The following is a 17,842-nucleotide window of genomic DNA, read 5'->3' as shown; positions in this document are numbered from 1 at the left end:
ATGAGACACACACCAATCCGTCAGTATTCAGACACATACACAAATCCGCCAGCCCAAAGGTCAGTGATAAACTGGCAGTATCAAAGCCCACACCGTTACGCCAACAGAACTACTCCCATCACATTATGACCCACGAATCACCACGGCGGACATTCAACGGCGGGAAACAATTGGCGGTACATACCGCTGCGCTCAAAATGGACACACACAAACAAAACAACACCACATTGGACAATTCAAACAACACACACCTGACACCCATACACACACCACACCCACACTCCCACACCATTATAAAACACACACCCACAGTACCCGCAACCCTTTACCATTTCAAACCGTTGCCAGCACAGAGACATCAAGACCATTGACACAACTAGAGCCACACGCTATTTATACCTATATACCACTCACGCACCCCACATCACACACCCCAACACAGTACCCAACACACCCTGACCTACACACCTCACACAACACCCATGGCACCACAAAGACACCCCGTTTCACAGAGGAGAAGATAAGGGTCATGGTGGAGGCAATCATCAGGGTAGAGCCACAGTTATTTGGAGCACAGGTGCAGCAAATATCAATAGCTAGGAAGATGGAGCTATGGCGGAGAATCGTGGACAGGGTCAATGCCGTGGGACAGCACCCAAGAACTAGGGATGACATCAGGAAGAGGTGGAACGACTTACAGGGGAAGGTGCGTTCTGTGGTCTCAAGACACCAGATTGCGGTTCAGAGGACTGGCGGCAGACCCCCACCTCCTCCCCCAGAACTCACAACATGGGAGGAGCAGGTCTTAGCTATACTGCATCCTGAAGGCCTCGCAGAAGTAGCTGGAGGAATGGACTCTGGTAAGTCAAACCTTTAGCTACTTCATCCCCCACCCACATGCATGCTATCACATACCCCCTCCCTCGCCCTCACCCCCATCACTCCAACTCCTCACACATGTCCCACTATCACAAACCGCACATCCCAAACCCAAGCCTTGCATGTAACACCAAAGCATGGACACCCATCACCAAAGCATGTCCACTGCACATACCCATACACCCCTAAACCATTATCACAGAAGGTCCCACACAAGAATGGAAGCCGGTTAACCAGGCCCAGTCACACACCACCACAGAGCCTCCCCCATCAGGAAATACCACCACAGCACCCACCCAGCGTACCCACACCTCTGTCCCCAGGACATGTCAATCAGCAGGGTGTCCACCTCTACAGGGACCCCAGGCCACACCTCATAACCAAGACAATCAGGGACCTGGGGGCAGTGGGCACACGGTTCAGGGGACAGAGGCACAGGCCAACAGGGAAACTGGGAGGACTGCTGTGCGCCAGGGGGAGGACAGGCCCAGGGAACCGACTCTCCAGGAGGCATTCTCTGAGATCCTGGGAGCCTATCAACATTCCCAGGACACAATGGGCAAGATCCTGGACAATGTGCAGGAGAACAGGCGGCTGCAGGGGGGACAATACCAGGGGATCAGGGAGGACTTGCAGGCCATCAGTAACACCTTGATCTCCATAGCAGGGGTGCTGGCAGACATGTCCAGTATTATGAAGGAGGCAGTCTCACAACAGCGGGCCCCTGACACTAGCCAGACATCTGAACAGCCTTCCACCTCCGCTACCACTAGTGGCCAGGATGCCTGCCACAGGACTCACAGGCCACCAGTACCCCTCCCCCTACAGAAGCTGAACCACCCCACAAATGTTCCCTGCGATCCAGACAGAAGCCAGAGACAGTTGCCAAGACCCCTGCCAGGAAATGAGACTCTCCTAATTGTCACCCTTGTGTCCCACTCTGTCACCCTGTCCACCTTGAACTGCCATTGCTCCCCTTCCTATGTCACCTTGAACAATGCACCTGTGCTACAAACAGACTGGAACAATACTCTGGACTTTCCTCCATCATCACCTCATCCCATTGCACTTGCCCCTCTATATTTTAACACTTCAATAAACACCCTTGGAAAAAAAGGAAGTTTGGAGTATGTCATGTATATCAATTATGTATTCATTGAAACAGGTACAAACATTGTAATTTAACTGTACAGAAAATGAGCATAGATAAATGACCTGTAGCTGGCTGCAGTGGTCACACTAGGAGTATAGGTGAGGTCACCATCATCTGCAAAATGAATTGGCAGAGGAAACAGTAAGTGGGCATAGAAGTGGGAAATTTCAGCATGCCAGTGCCACAGAAATTCAAACAAATGTAATTGAAATTTGAAGTAACGCTGTCCTACCTGTGTGTCATTGGAAGTATTGTCTGATCACAGATGTTCTGTTGTACTTATCCTCATCCTCTGCCTCCTCATCTTCACTGTCCACAGGGTCCACTGCTGGCACACGGGCATCTCCAGCCTCCTCCTCCTGCAGGAATGGGACATGGCACCTGAGGGCCAGGTTATGCACCATGCAGCATGCCACCACTATCTGGCAGACCTTCCTAGGTGAGTAGCACAGGGATCCACCTGTCAGATGGTGGCACCGGAACCTGGCCTTCAGGAAGCCAAAGGTAATTTCAATTATCCTTCTGGTTCACCCATGGGCCTCATTATAATGCTCTTCTGCCCTTGTCCTGGCGGCATTCCACACAGGGGTCAGCAGCCATGATAGGTTGGGGTAACCAGAGTCACCTGAAATACTGAGGGACAAGATTTAGCCACACACTATCCCATATGGCCCACACCCATGCACCAACATCTACTAGGTGGGAACCAGGGTTCACCTATTAGCCACACCCTGTGCCTCTGTAGTTGGGCCACCATATTTGGGATGCTGCTATTCCTCAGAACAAAGGCATCATGTACTGACCCAGGATACTTAGTATTGATGTGGGAGATGTACTGGTCCACAAGGCACACCATCTGTACATTCATAGAGTGGAAACTCTTCCGATTTCTGAACACCTGTTCATTGTGGCGGGGGGACAAATGCAATATGTGTTCCATCAGTCGCCCCAATTATGTTGAGGATATGTCCCATTGCATAGAACTCGGCCTTCACTGTGGCCAAATGTTTAACCTGGAGGAAAACAATGTAGCTGCACATGTGTTTTATCAGGGCAGACAACACTCTTGTCAGCACGTTTGAGAACATTGGCTGTGACATTCCAGCTGCCAAGCCCACTGTCACTTGGAAAGAACCAGTTGCCAGGAAATGGAGCACTGATAGCACTTGCACAAGAGGGGGGATCCCAGTGGGGTGACGGATAGCAGATATTAGGTCAGGCTCCAATTGGGCACACAGCTCTGTGAGTGTGGCACTGTCAAGGCTATAGGTGAGGATAATGTGCCTGTCCTCCAGTGTAGCCAAGTCCACTAGGGGTCTGTACACGGGGTATGTCTCTATCTCTTATTCATCCGCAGCAGTAGCAATCTAAGGGACAATAGAGTGAGGAGCCGGTCACAGACTGAACAATGGAGCTACAACAGAACTTTGCATCCTGTTAAGTTGTGATGGGTGAGTCTGATTTGTCCAGTATGTCCTTATATCACCATTGACGCAGTAATTTTTCAGGGCCTGCCCCCTCTCCCCTTTGAAATGGCGTCCACCTGTCTTGTGTGGAGGGACAGGTGGAAGTGAGGTAATTCCCCTGACGTTGTGCGCCGTTGCGGAAGGCTGCCAAGAACCGCTATGCAACCCCTCCTTGTTTATAATTGGGCCCTATGGGTTACAGTGGCGAATGTTGCTCTACGCCGGCGATGATGGTATACACTGCCGTGAGCGTAACTGCCATTTTCTATCTGATTCCTCACTTGCTACCTGACCTTCCACAGGAGAGGACCTACACTGCATGTGCTGCTGTGACCTATGTCTGGAACCTAGCATAGCCCGTGTGACCGGGGAAAGGGCCCCAGCCTTAACATCGGAGGAGTTGGAGAGACTGGTGGATGGGGTCCTACCCCAGTAAGGACTAATGTATGGGCCTCCAGACCAACAGGTGAGTACACTGTGGGCACAATGCATGTGGCATGAATGCATGGAGTGGTGTGCGTGAAGGCCTCGTGTAAGGGGGTGGGTGGATGTTCTCTGGGCAGCATACAGGTTGTGTGCTGGGCCATGTGTGTGTAAATGGTGATGGAAACGGGTATGGTGGGCCATATGTTTACCAGGCAGGACAGTTTGTCTAAATCTATTTTCCTGTGTGTATTACCTCTGCAGGTCAGCGCCCATCAAAAGAAGGGTATATGGCGTGCCATCGCCAAGGAGGTGCGGACCCTGGGGGTCTGTGGCAGACGGAGCACCCATTGTAGCAAACGGTGTGAGGACCTGAGACGCTGGGCATGGAAGACAGTGGAGGCCCAGCTGGGGGTGGCCACCCAATGAGAAAGGGGTGCCCGTCGTACCCTCACCCCCAGAATGCCCGCATACTGGCAGTGGCATATACAGAGCTGGATGGGCGCTTGAGGGCATCACAGCAGCCACAAGTGGGTGAGTACAGTGCCCATACTTACAACTTACGCATGGTAGGGTGCTATCCGGGTGGGGGATGTGTGTCAGTGGGTGCCCCTAGGCCAGGCCTGACATTGCAGCGTAGGTCCCCTGGTGGCTAGGGTTCAGAAGGGAAAATCTTGCTACCTAGCTCGTAGGCATTCACTACTGGTCAGGGCTGCGTGGGTCCAAGGTGTGCTCTGCATTTGGTGGTGTGTGCCCCTCCCCATGCCTTGGCCACTAACTATTTCTCTGGTAGTGCAATGGCATATTGAGTAGGGCTGTTCCCTGTGTGTGAGGGTGCTGAGTATGCCAATGGTGGTGTTGATGCAGCCATTGACCAAGTGAATCCTTTGTCTCTTCCCCCCTGTTTTTGTTTTGTCATCTTGTCCCTATGTGCATTATCATCATCTTGTGGAGGAGCAGAGGCAACGGAGGGAGCTGCATCCCACAGGATCCAGGAGGCAGAGTCCACTGACGCTGAGGGCACCAGTGGGACGGAGAGCGAGGGGAGCACCACGGCGGAGACTGGAGGGGACAGTTCTGAAACAGATACCTCCTCCGATGGAAGCTCCATGGTGGTGGTGGACACTTCTGTGACCACCCCAGCTACAGGTGCATCCGCCACCCCCGTACCAGAACCGCCCTCCCAGCAGCCCCTCAGCGAGTTGCCTGTGCCCACTCACCCAGGAGGGTGGGCATCTCCTTCGCCCCAGCACCTCAGGCCCTGCCCCAGTTAGCCCTGCTGCCCTGAGGGAGGAGGCTATTGACCTCCTGAGATCCATCTCTGTAGGGCAGTCAACCATTGTGAATGCCATCCAGGGGCTGGCAGCCCAGATGCAACGATCTAATGCATATCTGGAGGGCATTCCCACTGGATTGGCAGCCCAACAGAGATCAATTCAGGCTCCGGCCTCCTCTCTGATGGCAGCCATTGTCCCTGTTTCTGCCCTCCTCCCTCCAACTTCCACTGCCCAGTCCCATTCTCCTCAACCCCAACCCATCCCAAGCACACAGGCATACAGGCATGCACACAAGACAACACCCAAGAGTGTCACAGTCAAACACAAGCACCACACTTCATCCCACAGGCACTCACACAAACACCTTCCAGTTGCAGACACACCAACATCCACTATTTCCACTGTCTCCCTCCCTCTTCCTCCACCACCTCCCACACAGTTCCGTCCACACTCACACCTGCATGCACTACATCATCATCCACTACCAGCATCACCACACCAAGCAGAACACACACCTTACTGATGGACACCTCCACAACAACCATGCACTCGTCCCCTGTGTCCTCTCCCACTGTGTCTGTCCCCCCTCCTAAAGTACACAAACGCAAGCACTCAGACACCCAACAGCCATCCATCTCACAACAGCATACAGCCCATGCACCTGCACCCAAAAGCAGCAGACAGACACCTCCAACAACCACTCCCTCATCCTCCACTTCCATTCCTTCTCCCTCTTCCTGCCCCAATGTCCCTAAAAAACTGTTTCTATCCAACATTGACCTCTTCCCTACTCCTCCCCCCCGTCCTGCACATATGGCCAGGGTAGAAAGAACCCAGCCAAGCATCTCAGCCACACAGTCCACGAGCCCAGTTGTCACCACACCCACTTGTGGTGGAAAGGGATCCAGGCCACATGTCCTGATTGTCAAGGAGCCTGCACTAGGCAGCCTCAAGGGAAATGAGCCTGCCCCAGCAGGCAGGAAGACCAAGGAGCCTGCACCAGCACACAAGAAGGGAAAGGAGCCTGCCTCAGCAGCCAGGAAGACCAAGGAGCCTGTATTACCAGCTAGGAAGACCAAGGGGCCTGAGCCAGACCTGTGACGGAGCCCCCACCACCAACCTTGGTTGTGAAGCCATCCGAGGTTGCAGGGGATAGGCAGGAGTCTCCCCCACCAGCAGCACCACCACCACTGTTTAGCCGTCCAAGGTTGCAGGGGATGGGCAGGAGCCTCCCCCCACTAGCAGCACCACCACCACTGTGCAGCCGTCCGGGGTTGCAGGGGATGGGCAGGAGCCTCCCCCCACCAGCAGCACTACCACTCTGCAGCCGTCACCGCAGGTGAACAGTATGTAATCCTGCCTCCATGGGCTGCTGTGCGGCCTGCCCCCTCCAAAGCCAGTGGGTGTGACACACACCTGAGAGACTGTGGCCTTTCACTCCCCAGGATTACATGGGGACATGGGCACAGGGCATGTTGCCGCCTCCAGAAGCAGTGGGTATGACACCCACATGCCACACTCCCCAGGATCAAGCACAGGGCACGTTGCCCCCTCCAGAACCAGTCTGTAAGATACCCACCTGAGAGACTGTGGCCCTTCACTCCCCACGATCAAGCACCGGGCACTTTGCCCCCTGCAGAACCAGTGGGTAAGATAGCCACCTGAGAGACTGTGGCCCACCACTCCCCAGGATCAAGCACAGGGCATGTTGTCCCCTCTAGAACCAGTGGGTATGACACCTACATGCCCATCACTCCCGAGGATCAAGCACAGGGCACGTTGCCCCCTCCAGAACCAGTGGGTAAGACACCCGCCTGAGAGACTGTGGCCCATCACTCCCCAGGATCAAGCACAGGGCATGTTGCCCACTCCAGAACCAGTGGGTAAGTCACCCACCTGAGAGACTGTGGCCCATCACTCCCCAGGATCAAGCACAGGGCATGCTGCCCCCTCCATAACCAGTGGGTATGACACCCACATGCCCATCACTCCCCAGGATCAAGCACAGGGCACGTTGCCCCCTCCAGAACCAGTGGGTAAGACATCCACCTGAGAGACTGTGACCCATCACTCCCCAGGATCAAGCACATGGCATGTTGCCCCTCCGGAACCAGAGGTCTTGTAACATCTCCCGGCTGAGGTGCCCCCCGTCCCCCGTGCCCCTGAGGTGCCTGTCTATTTCACAACTGATGCCCCTGCAGTGTTCTCTCCGTGTGGAAGCAGGTGAAATGTGTGGCCTTGGACTTTGGCCTGTGGCCATGTGGCCTACGAACATTGTGGACTGTGCTGTGTCCCTTTTTCGGTACATATGTATATATCTATTATCTTGTTTTTTCATTCTGTGTTGATCTCATTACATTCATTTTTTCAAAATCGTTTTGTCCTTGCATTATTTAGCAAAGTGACGGGGTCAAATTGTTTTTATAATGCATCTGGTTGTGTGTATGGTGTGTGTGTGGGGTGTGTGTTGTGCATGTGTGTGTCACTCACATTTTCCTCCCCCGTCATCGTCTTCGCCAGCGTTGGTGTTCGTGGCGGAGCAGAAAGTAGAAGATCATCAGGAAGACATGCAGTTCCGCTTCCATAGTGGCGTGGTTGTTCCCTGTGTCTCCAATGGGGAGTCCTTTCCTTTCTGAGCTCTGCTTCCGCCAGGCTTCTGATGCCGTTGGTACCGCCCCAGAAAAGGTGGCGGATTGTCTGATCATAATATGGTGGGCGGAACATTGACTTCCACCTGGCTGTAGGCGGCTACCGCCGTGGTGGCTGTTGTTTCCTCCCTGGCGGTCGGTGTGGTACATTGGCTGTTTTTCTGAGATCTTTCCGCCATGGTCATAATTTGCTGGTAGTTACCGCCAGCCTGTTTGCGGTATTAACGCCACTTTATCAGTGACCGCCTGGGTCGTAATGAGGGCCAAAGTCATGTATACATGCACCATACCAATAAGAGTGGTCAGTACACATCAGTCACAGAAAGTAGACACACTACCCATCCTCTCTGCTTACATGCCTTCACATTATGCCATCTGCATGCATCTACACCCTCACAAGTTTACATGCCCAATGCAACGTCACACACAACACCTATCACACATGGCTAGGGCACTGGACTCACCTGCTCCTCTGGTGCCCCATATAGCTGTCCATAAAGGGGTAGGACCTCCTCCACTAGTCTCAATCTCTTCCAGGTTGAAAGCAGGGGCCCTATCATTTGCAGGACGTGGCATGATGGTTACCAGATGCAGTACATAGCAGCTCATGTCGTGGAAGTCTTGCTGGCAACAGTGTCAGGAGCCGGGTGAGCAATACTGCAGAAAATGGCAGTCACGTCTGCCACGTACAGGACCATCACCGCCGGCGGTCATGGTCATTGGCCCAAGTCCACCAAAGGCAGCAATGTTAACCAATGGCAAGTTGTAGAGCGGTTGCGACCACCATGACTATTTCCGCCGGCAGACTTAGGTCACTGCCAACTGTCCACTACAGTAGGTCAGGCGCCTGCCATTTTGGGCATATCATCAATGGATGTGCTTACTTATCTGCGCCAATCACTTACTCCCCCAATATGCGGTATATCCGTTTGTAGCGCCACCCTGATTGTGCAACATATTGTGCCAAATTTAAAAAATAATGTGTTGAGAAAGTATATATGATGAGCACTGAGTCAAGCTACTCTGAGGTACATAGGCCACGGGTAGATATTGGTAGAATCCAAAACATATGTGTGATTAGTGCAGGACAGCTACGTCTTACACACGTGTACACCAACATTAGTTTCATATGTACAATCTCATTTACATGTTAGCCAATGTGCAGCAAAGAGGGTGAATTAGGTGCATATCTGTGAGCTGTACTGTATGTCAGAAGTGCTACGCATCCTCTACAGATGTTAGGTGTGAGGTGATATACAATGTGTTAATGGTGTGTGCACACTGCATAACTCATAGTATATTGTCTTCTCTCACCATAGTTATCCTATCATGAGTAGAGTGCCACAACCACCAGTGTACCGTCCACTAGTAGACCTGGAAACCATGGAGGAAAGGCATGTCATCCAGACATATCGTCTGAATTGTCATATCATCATGGATCTTTGTACTCAGGTGGAGCCAGATCTGATGCCTGCCCTTCGCAATCCCTATGGCAAACCTCCCATTGTTCAAGTCTTGTCAGTGCTACACTTCCTGGCCTCAGGGTCCTTTCAGAATACTGTCATCTTAACAGCAGGGATGTCTCAGCCCATGTTCAGTCTGGTGTTGAAGGATGTACTGTGTGCATTGTTGAAACACCTGGACAGCTACATCAGGTTTCCCAATGAGCAGATTTGGCCTATGTGAAGGCAGACTTTTATGAGATGGGACACATTCCTCATGTGGTAGGAGCCATTGATGGCACCCATGTATCCCTGGTCCCTCCCTGAGCTGTTGAACAGGTTATAGGAACAGGAATAACTACCACTCAATCAACGTACAGGTGGTGTGCCTGGCAGACCAGCAGATCTCACAAGTCACAGCCAAGTTTCCAGGATCTGTGCATGGTTCCTACATCATGCGGAACAGCAATGTCCCACATCTGATGGCACGACTACAAACAGAGGGGGCCTGCATGCTTGGTAAGATTGCATTGTAGTGTGTGTTTGTGTGTTATGTCTCCTGTCATCACAATATAGCCAGTCGCAGGAACTATTTATGAGTTGTTCTACCATTCTGTTCACAGTCGACCCAGGCTATCCAAACAGTCCTTAGCTGTTGACACTAGTGAGGTACCCAGCCATGCAAGGGGAACTCTGTTACAATGAAGGAAAGGCCTTTCCCTGTAATGTGACAGTGACCGGAGGCAGATTGATGTTGGCCAAAGCAAATCGTAGAAAATGACAGGACAGTGAATTCGACATGTCAATGGACTAAATGAGCTGCAAGGGACACCTGCAGGGGGGAGTCGCTAGATCCTATCCTACAATGTTCTGTTTATTGTACCAGGCTGCACAGAGTGTATGATGCCTGTTTTCATGTTCCTAAGACACTGTTATCTTATTTACTGTACCAGGCAGCCATGTGAGTCGTGGGAGAGACATACCGTTGAGGGTATACTGACCCCGACAGGGCTTGGGAGAAATCTGAAGGTCCTGAAAGAATAATTTATGATTACTAGTAAGAATAGAGTTGTAAACACCGATAATAGGAGAAGAACCTGCGAGAAGGCAACAGAATGTTGCTTAAGCCAGTTTCTAGGATATAAAAAGGAAAATGGGGGCGACTTCTGTGAAGCTCACCGAAGGAGCCATACAGAACTGCTGTCGCCTTGTAAGCTGCTGCCCTGGTTACGCCATAGCTACCAAGAGGGAGAGAGAGGTTGATCAGGTTTCCCGGTGTTGTGGAAAGTTAAGTCCAAAGTGGGATGAAAGGCCTGACTGTACTGTTTTCTCTTGACTCGTGCATTTTGATTAATTTCATTGTGATTCCACTCAAATGCTATACTGTGATCATAGTACCCTTCGGTTCAGCAATACAATCTAAGTGTGAAAGGCTAAAGTCTCTTGTGTTCATCTAGATGACAGAATTGCCTTTGTCAATTAGTCAATCAATCAGTCTTTTTTAGAGCGTGCTACTCACCCGTAGGGTCTGAAGGTGCTGTGGGGTATGTCCTCAGGGTTCAGTCGAAGACCCAGGTCTTGAAGTCCTTCCTGAGATGGAGAGGTAAGGTGTTCCAACATTATGCTGCAAGGTAGGTGAACGATCTCCCTCCAGTCGAGGACTTCTTTACGCAGGGTGTGGTGGCGAACAACTGCTGGGAGGAGTGGAGAGGTCTGGCAGGGTAGTAAAAGGTGATGCAGTGGTTGAGGTAGCTGGGTCCAAGGTTGTGGAGGGGCCTGTAGGTGTGTATGAGGAGCTTGAAGTTCATCCTCCTCTCCACGGGGAGTCATTGTAGATCTCTCAGGTGTCCTGTGATGTGTTGTTGGTGGGGATGTTCAGGACGAGTCTGGTAGAGGCGTTTTGGATTTGTTGTAGTTTGCTCAGTTTCTTCTTGATGGTTCTGGAATAGAGGGCATTGCCGTAGTCAAGTCTGCTTGTGAACAGGGCGTGTGTCATGGTTTTGTGGCAGTCACTTGGGATCCATCTGAACATCTTTGGTTGGAGTCGGAGGGTGTGGAAACAGGTGGAGACGACAGAGTTGACCTGTCTGGTCATGGTGAGCGGTGAGTTGAGGACAGCGCTGAGGTTTCGTGCATTGTCTGTAGGGGAGAGGGGCTACCAAGTGTTGCGGGCCACCAGGAGGCTGAGGAGGAGGGTCTCAGGATGAGGATCTCGGTCTTGTGGGAGTCTAGCTTAAGGAGGCTCCATATCATCCAGGTCGCGACTACTTCCTTCCCGTCTTGGAAGTTCTTCTTGACCGTTGTGGGGTTTTCAGTCAGAGAGATGGTCAGCTGGGTCTCATCAGCATAGAAGACAATGTTCAGTCCATAGTTCCAGATGAATGGGGTGCGCAGAGCCATGTAGATGTTGAACAGCATGAGACTCTACAAGGATCCTTGGGGTACGCCACAGCTGGTCTCTATAGGTTCTGACAGGTGTGGCGGGAGTCTGACTCTCTGCGTTCTGCCTGTTAGGAAGGAGAGTATCCACCGAAAGGCCTTGCCGCGTATGCCTGCTGTGTGGAGTCTGGCGCATAGGGTGCGGTGGGACACTGTATCGGAGGTGGCCGATAGGTCTTGTAGGATGAGGGCTGTTGTTTTGCAGTGGGTCGAGGAGAGAGCTGATGGAATCTTTGGTTGTGAGCAGGGTGGTCTCAGTGCTGTGATTAGTTCTGAATCCTGATTGGGAGATGTCCAGGATGTTGTTGTCTTGAATGTGTTGGTGGAGCTGAGCGTTGATTGCTTTTTCAGCAACCTTGGCTGAGAAAGGCAGCAGCGAGATGGGGCAGTAGTTCTTGAGATCCGTTGGGTCGGCTGTGGGTTTCTTCAAGAGCGGACAGATCTTGGCATGCTTCTGCTCCTCAGGGAAGGTGGCCAACTGTAGGGAGCAGTTGATGGTCCTGCTGAAGTCAGGTGCCATTGAGGCACTGGTCTTGTTGAAGATGTAGTGGAGGCAAGGGTAATTTGGGGCTCCGGAGTGAATGCTGCTCATGATGGAGCGAGTCTCATCCATCGTGAGGGGGGTCCAGGCATGCAGGAACAATTAAGAAGGGTGGAGGAAGGAACTGGTCAGCTGGGAGGGTGGGAAAGCACTTGAGGGCGGGCCGTGGGGGGAGAAGCGGCAGGGAGCGGGAAGTGCGGGAGAGGGAAGAGTAAAAAAGTGCAAAAAAACAGAGAGCAGAAAAAGTAGTAAAATAGCAAAACAGCAAAAAATAGGAAAAAGAGAAACGACAGAGAAATCAGACAGACACAGATGGCCACTAGGCCACCAATGATAAGGCGCAGGCGGGTGCCTGCGGGTGGAGGTGGGCCTCGAACACAGAGCTGGACGGCTCTGTCAGACACAACAGCGGCAGCAACAGCATTGGCCCGCAGGAGGGAGCGGCGGATGCTGGCCAGAAAGGTCAGTGAAGTCGCCCATCACTGCACAGCGGGAACCCTTTAGTAAGGGAGGGGGGGATTGGTCAGCTGGGAGGTGGGAGGGTTGAAAAGCGATTTGAGGGTGGGGTATGGGTCGGGGCAGCAGTGACAGGGACCAGAAAGCGCAGAAGCGAAAAGAGTGCAATAAGTGCAGAAAACAAACAGAAGAGAAAAAGGAGTAAAACAGCAAAAAAGAGAAAAGACAGACAGACACAGATGGCCACTAGGGATGAGGCACAGGTGGGTGCCTGCGGGTGGAGGATGGCCTCGATTACAGAGCCGGTGGGAACTGTCAGGTACAACAGCAGCAGCAACAGTGGTCACGCAGTAGGAAGTGATAGACTTTGGCCAGAATTGTGCCTTTAATTCACTACATCATGAATGAGTATTGCCAGCTCATGTACTACCTATAATCATTTCTGCTAATGTAATGCCAATTGGTTTATCCCTAACTGGCATATTTAGTTTATTGGTAAGTCCCTGGTAAAGTGCACCAGAGGTGCCAATGGCCTGTAAATCAAATGCTACTAGTGGGCCTGCAGCACTGATTGTACCACCCACATAAGTAGCCCTGTAAACTTGGCTCAGACCTGTTACCGCACAGTGTCTGCGTGTGCAGTTTTAAACTGCCAATTCGACCTTGCAAGTGTAGCCACTTGCCAGGTCCAAACCTTCCCTTTTGGTACATGTACGGCACCCCTAAAGTTGGCCCTAGGTAGTCCCATGGGCAGGGTGCAGAGTGTTTAAAGGTAGGACATGTACTGGGGTGTTGTACATATCCTAACAGTGAAATACTGCAAAATTAGGGTTTCACTGTTGCAAGGCCTACCTCCCTCATAGGTTAACATGGGGGCTGCCTTTAAATAACTTTAAAGCGCAGTTTCCCTTTGAGGGCAGAGAGAAATATGGAGTTTGGGGTCTCTGGACTCACAATTGAAAAATACATATTTTAGTGAAGTTGGTTTTTGGATTGTGAGTTTGAAAATGCCACTTTAAGAAAGTAGGCATTTTCTTGCTTAAACCATTCTGTGACTCTGTTTGTTTGTGGATACCCCGTCTGGGTTAGTTTGACAGTTGGGCTGTTGTGAATTCCCACTAGACAGTGACACAAAGGGATCTGGGGTATAGCCTGCAAATCCCAATGGGCCATCTGAGCTAGAGTGGAGGGAGGAGTGGTTGTATACACCTGAAAGGACTGAGCCTGCCCTCACACAATGCAGTCTCCAACCCCCTGGAGTGCGTCTGGAGCCTGGACAAGGAAGGATTTTGCAAACACTTGAGACTTTGCTTTGAAGTTTGCCACCTTCAAAGGCAGAAAGGGGTATAAGAAGAAGACCCAAACCCCCAGAATTTTAGAATCTCTTGGAATCAAGAGGAACCTCCGCCAAGGAGAAGAGCTGAAGAGCTGGAGGAGGAGTACTATCCTGTTGCTGAATAGAGTGGAAAGGGGGAACTTTGCTGTGTGTCCTGCTTGAGAGAGTTCTCCAAGGGCTTGGAGTGGAGCTTGCCTCCTGTTGGAAGTCTCAGGGACACCAAAGACTTCAGTTTCCTCGACCTGCAGCACTGAGAACTGTGTGTTTTGTGCTGTTCAAGAGGAGAAACCACTGCGATGCTGCCAACAAAGCTGCTGACCTGCACCGTGACCTGCTGACACCGCACCTAGTCCCATTGCCCTGCTTCGCACTGCGACCTCGGTCTCACCAACACCGTCATCGGACGACTTCGCCAAGCCGCTGCTCACACAGTGACCTGTGGGCCCGCACTCCAGCATCGCCTGCTGACACCGCAGCCTAGGTATTCCTGATGATGACGCTCCTGCTGACACCGGTGCCGCTGCCTGCAACGTGGCCTGAGGACATTGCTCGTGTGGTACACTAAGCACTGTCCAGTTCCACTCCGCAGTCCCGGTCCACCAACGCCAGCATCTCCGACTCTCGTGTTGTCCTCCGGCATCCTGCCGGCACCGTGGCCTTTGGACACAACTTGTGAGGGTCACTAAGCACGTCCCGTCCCGCACTGGTGGCTTGGGCCTAATGATGACATCGCGCCAGCAATGACGACACCGCTGCCAGCACCGTGACCTGGTGACACCGCACGTCACGCCGCCCCGCTTCACACCGCAGCCCTGGTCATACCGACACCCCTGACCACCGTCACCAAGCCACTGCCTGCACCGTGACCTTGTGACACCGCCATCGCACCGCCCGCCTCGCTTCACACCGCAGCCCTGGTCTCACTGACGCCGCTGTATGGCATCACCGAGCCGTTGCCTGCACCATGACCTGTGGCCACGGCACGTCCCATTGTCCTGACTCGCACTGCATCCTCAACGCCATCCATGCCAGCGTTCCTGACTTCATCAGCCTGGAGTTCGATCCACAAGGTGAGTGACTTCAAGGGCCCGACGACTCCTGCACAGACCCTGGAACCGACACACGATGCCAGCAACGCCACTCTCCGGAGCTTGCTGCGATGATCACGACACCCTGTAATTCCAAAGGTACTGTTGCGGGTCTCGCCGACACCGTAGCTGGCCTGCGACGCCGTGATGGGCCTGAACTGTTGGTTTTGTTGATCACGACGCCGTGATAGCCCAAGGTGGAGCTATTGACTTAGAGGAACTGTGTTTTTGAGAAAATCTTGCAGAATTCATATATTTATTGCTGTATGGTGGATTTTTATTGCTTTTGGCCTTGTTTTATATAGATACATATTGGCTATTTTTCTAAAACGGGTGTGGTGTCCTTTTGTAGTGTTTTCATTGTATTAGTGTGTGTTATGTGCAAATGCTTTACACGTTGTTTCTGAGATAAGCCTGACTGCTCGTGCCAAGCTACCAAGAGGGTGAGCAGGGGTTATCTGATCTTGTATCTCCCTTATCCTGACTAGAGTGAGTGTTCCTACTTGGACAGGGTGCAAACCAACTGCCAACTAGAGCCCCCATTTCTAACATATATGTACATATAATAATGTTATTCTGCTATTTGACTATCATTGCCAATATTTGGGCCTAAGCTATTGTTTTATTGAAGTAAAATTGCATCAGCTATGGGTGTGTGTTGCTTCTTACTTAGTGACTTTATTGATTTGTACCTAACTGACAGCACTTGGGTTGGTTGCCAGCAGCCAGTCCAATACACTTCCTGTTATGAGGTACTGGAACATACCATACTGCAGAGGTCTTCCTGCATCTGCCCAGCTGACCTGCTACCTGGACCTGTAACTGGCCCTGAAATTGGAAGTGCCTGAACCCTGCTGGCCTCTGCAAGAGTGAGTCAGTGGTCCCCAAGAGATCTCTCCCAGGTCCAGGACTCCTGTCTGGCATCAGAATGCACTCCTCTGACTGAAAATATTTTTGGCTCTTTGCTAACGAGTCTGTGTGTGCCAAGATCTTGCTGCCCACACCGACCACCAAAGTGAAGGTCCGATGAATCCAGCTCTTTGTGTTACAGTGACTGCCAGTGACGGCCGGCAATTCTAGATCTGTACTTCGTGCTACAGCATTTCAATCTCGCAGTGACTGCCAATGTGACTCTCCAGAAACGACCCTCCATGACACCCGACAGGATTTTTGCGCTACATAAACTACTGTCCTAAATGCCCAGGCTGCTCCTCGTGCTACAGCAACAACCATCCACGATGCTCTCCGTGCTTCTCGTGACCTACTCCACCAGGAATAGAACTCTTTGCTCTGGACTTTAGAAAGTAACTTTTCCATTGGAACTAACCTGGTCCCTGTATCCGGCCCACGCTCCATCGCTGTTGGCCTGAACTTCTCTCTTTCACCTAGTCTCACATGACCAGATAAGCGTGAGTGGAGCTGTGTGCTTTTAGGCACTATATTTACCTTAAAGCTATGAAATTACACATATCCAGTTCTAATGATTACATTTTTGTTGTTTTGGTGTCAAATAATTTATTGAAATCTAGTCTGTTTTTTCTAAATAGGTGTGGGATTTTCCTTGTGTTGTGTTATCCTTTATGCATAAATACTTTACACATTGCTTGTAATCTAAGCCTGACTGCCCTTGCGCCAAGCTACTTGAGGGTTAAGCACGGGTTAATTTTCTGAATGCTTGTGGTTCACCCTGACAAAGACTGTGGTTGTTGCTTGAGTTGGGTTTCACCCCCATAGCCAACATTCCCATTTCTCACACCACTTCTCTGAACTGTCCATCTGTGAGCTTCATCCTCCTGACAAGATGCACCTGCTTCCCTCCGCCTCTCTGTTGTTTATCCCAAGCTGTCTCTGTAGCACTTTACTTTTCTCACACCTGTCATTTGCATCTCTTCCTGTCTCTCTCAGCTATCTCTTTCTCATCGGTCACTACCTTTACCGCAGGTCTCACACCGTCATCTCCTCTCACCAGGGTTCCCTCTCGCTGACTCTCGTCTGGCTCTTTGTCACCTGTCTATGGGGCAGATTTAAGAGCCGCATGCGCCACATTAGCGCCCCCTTACCATCGTTTTTTTTAACGTTAAGACAGAGCTAAGGTAGATCTTTTCCCCGCGCCATATTTACAAACTGGCGCAATGCATGCATTACACCACTTTGTAAACCCTTGTGCCATATTATGCCTGCGCCAGGCATAATGTATGCAAGTGGGGCGTTCCCCCGGTTAGAGGGCCTACAAATGGTGCAATGAAATGAAATATGCCATTTATAACAGCATTTTTAACGCCTGCACAGAGAAGGCGTTAAAAGGAGGCACACACCACTGTTTTCAATGGGACTCAATGTGTATTGCAGGATTAGCGTCAACATTTTTTACACTAATCCTGTTCAGCGCCAAACTGACGTCAAAATGTTTGGCTCTAGTTCTCTAACTACTGCCATGGTGCGCTGTATGTTAAATAAGGTGCACACATGGTGGCGTTAGGGAGCGCTAAGGGGCGCAAGAAAAGTGGCGCTGCATTGAATGCATTGGATGCAGCGCCACGTTTCTTAAATCAGGCGCTATGTGTCTGTCACCTGTCGCTCTCACCTGTCTCATTCCCTTTCACACCTGTCTATATCCCTCTCACACCGGGCACCTGTCTCTGACTCTCTTTAATCCCCCCGTCTCCCTCACACACACTCACACAGCTGTCTTGT

The sequence above is a fragment of the Pleurodeles waltl genome, chromosome 4_2, assembly GCF_031143425.1.
Source record: "Pleurodeles waltl isolate 20211129_DDA chromosome 4_2, aPleWal1.hap1.20221129, whole genome shotgun sequence".
NCBI lineage: Eukaryota > Metazoa > Chordata > Amphibia > Caudata > Salamandridae > Pleurodeles > Pleurodeles waltl.
The sequence above is the reverse complement of the archived record's forward strand: the minus strand, read 5'-3'. Positions refer to the sequence as shown.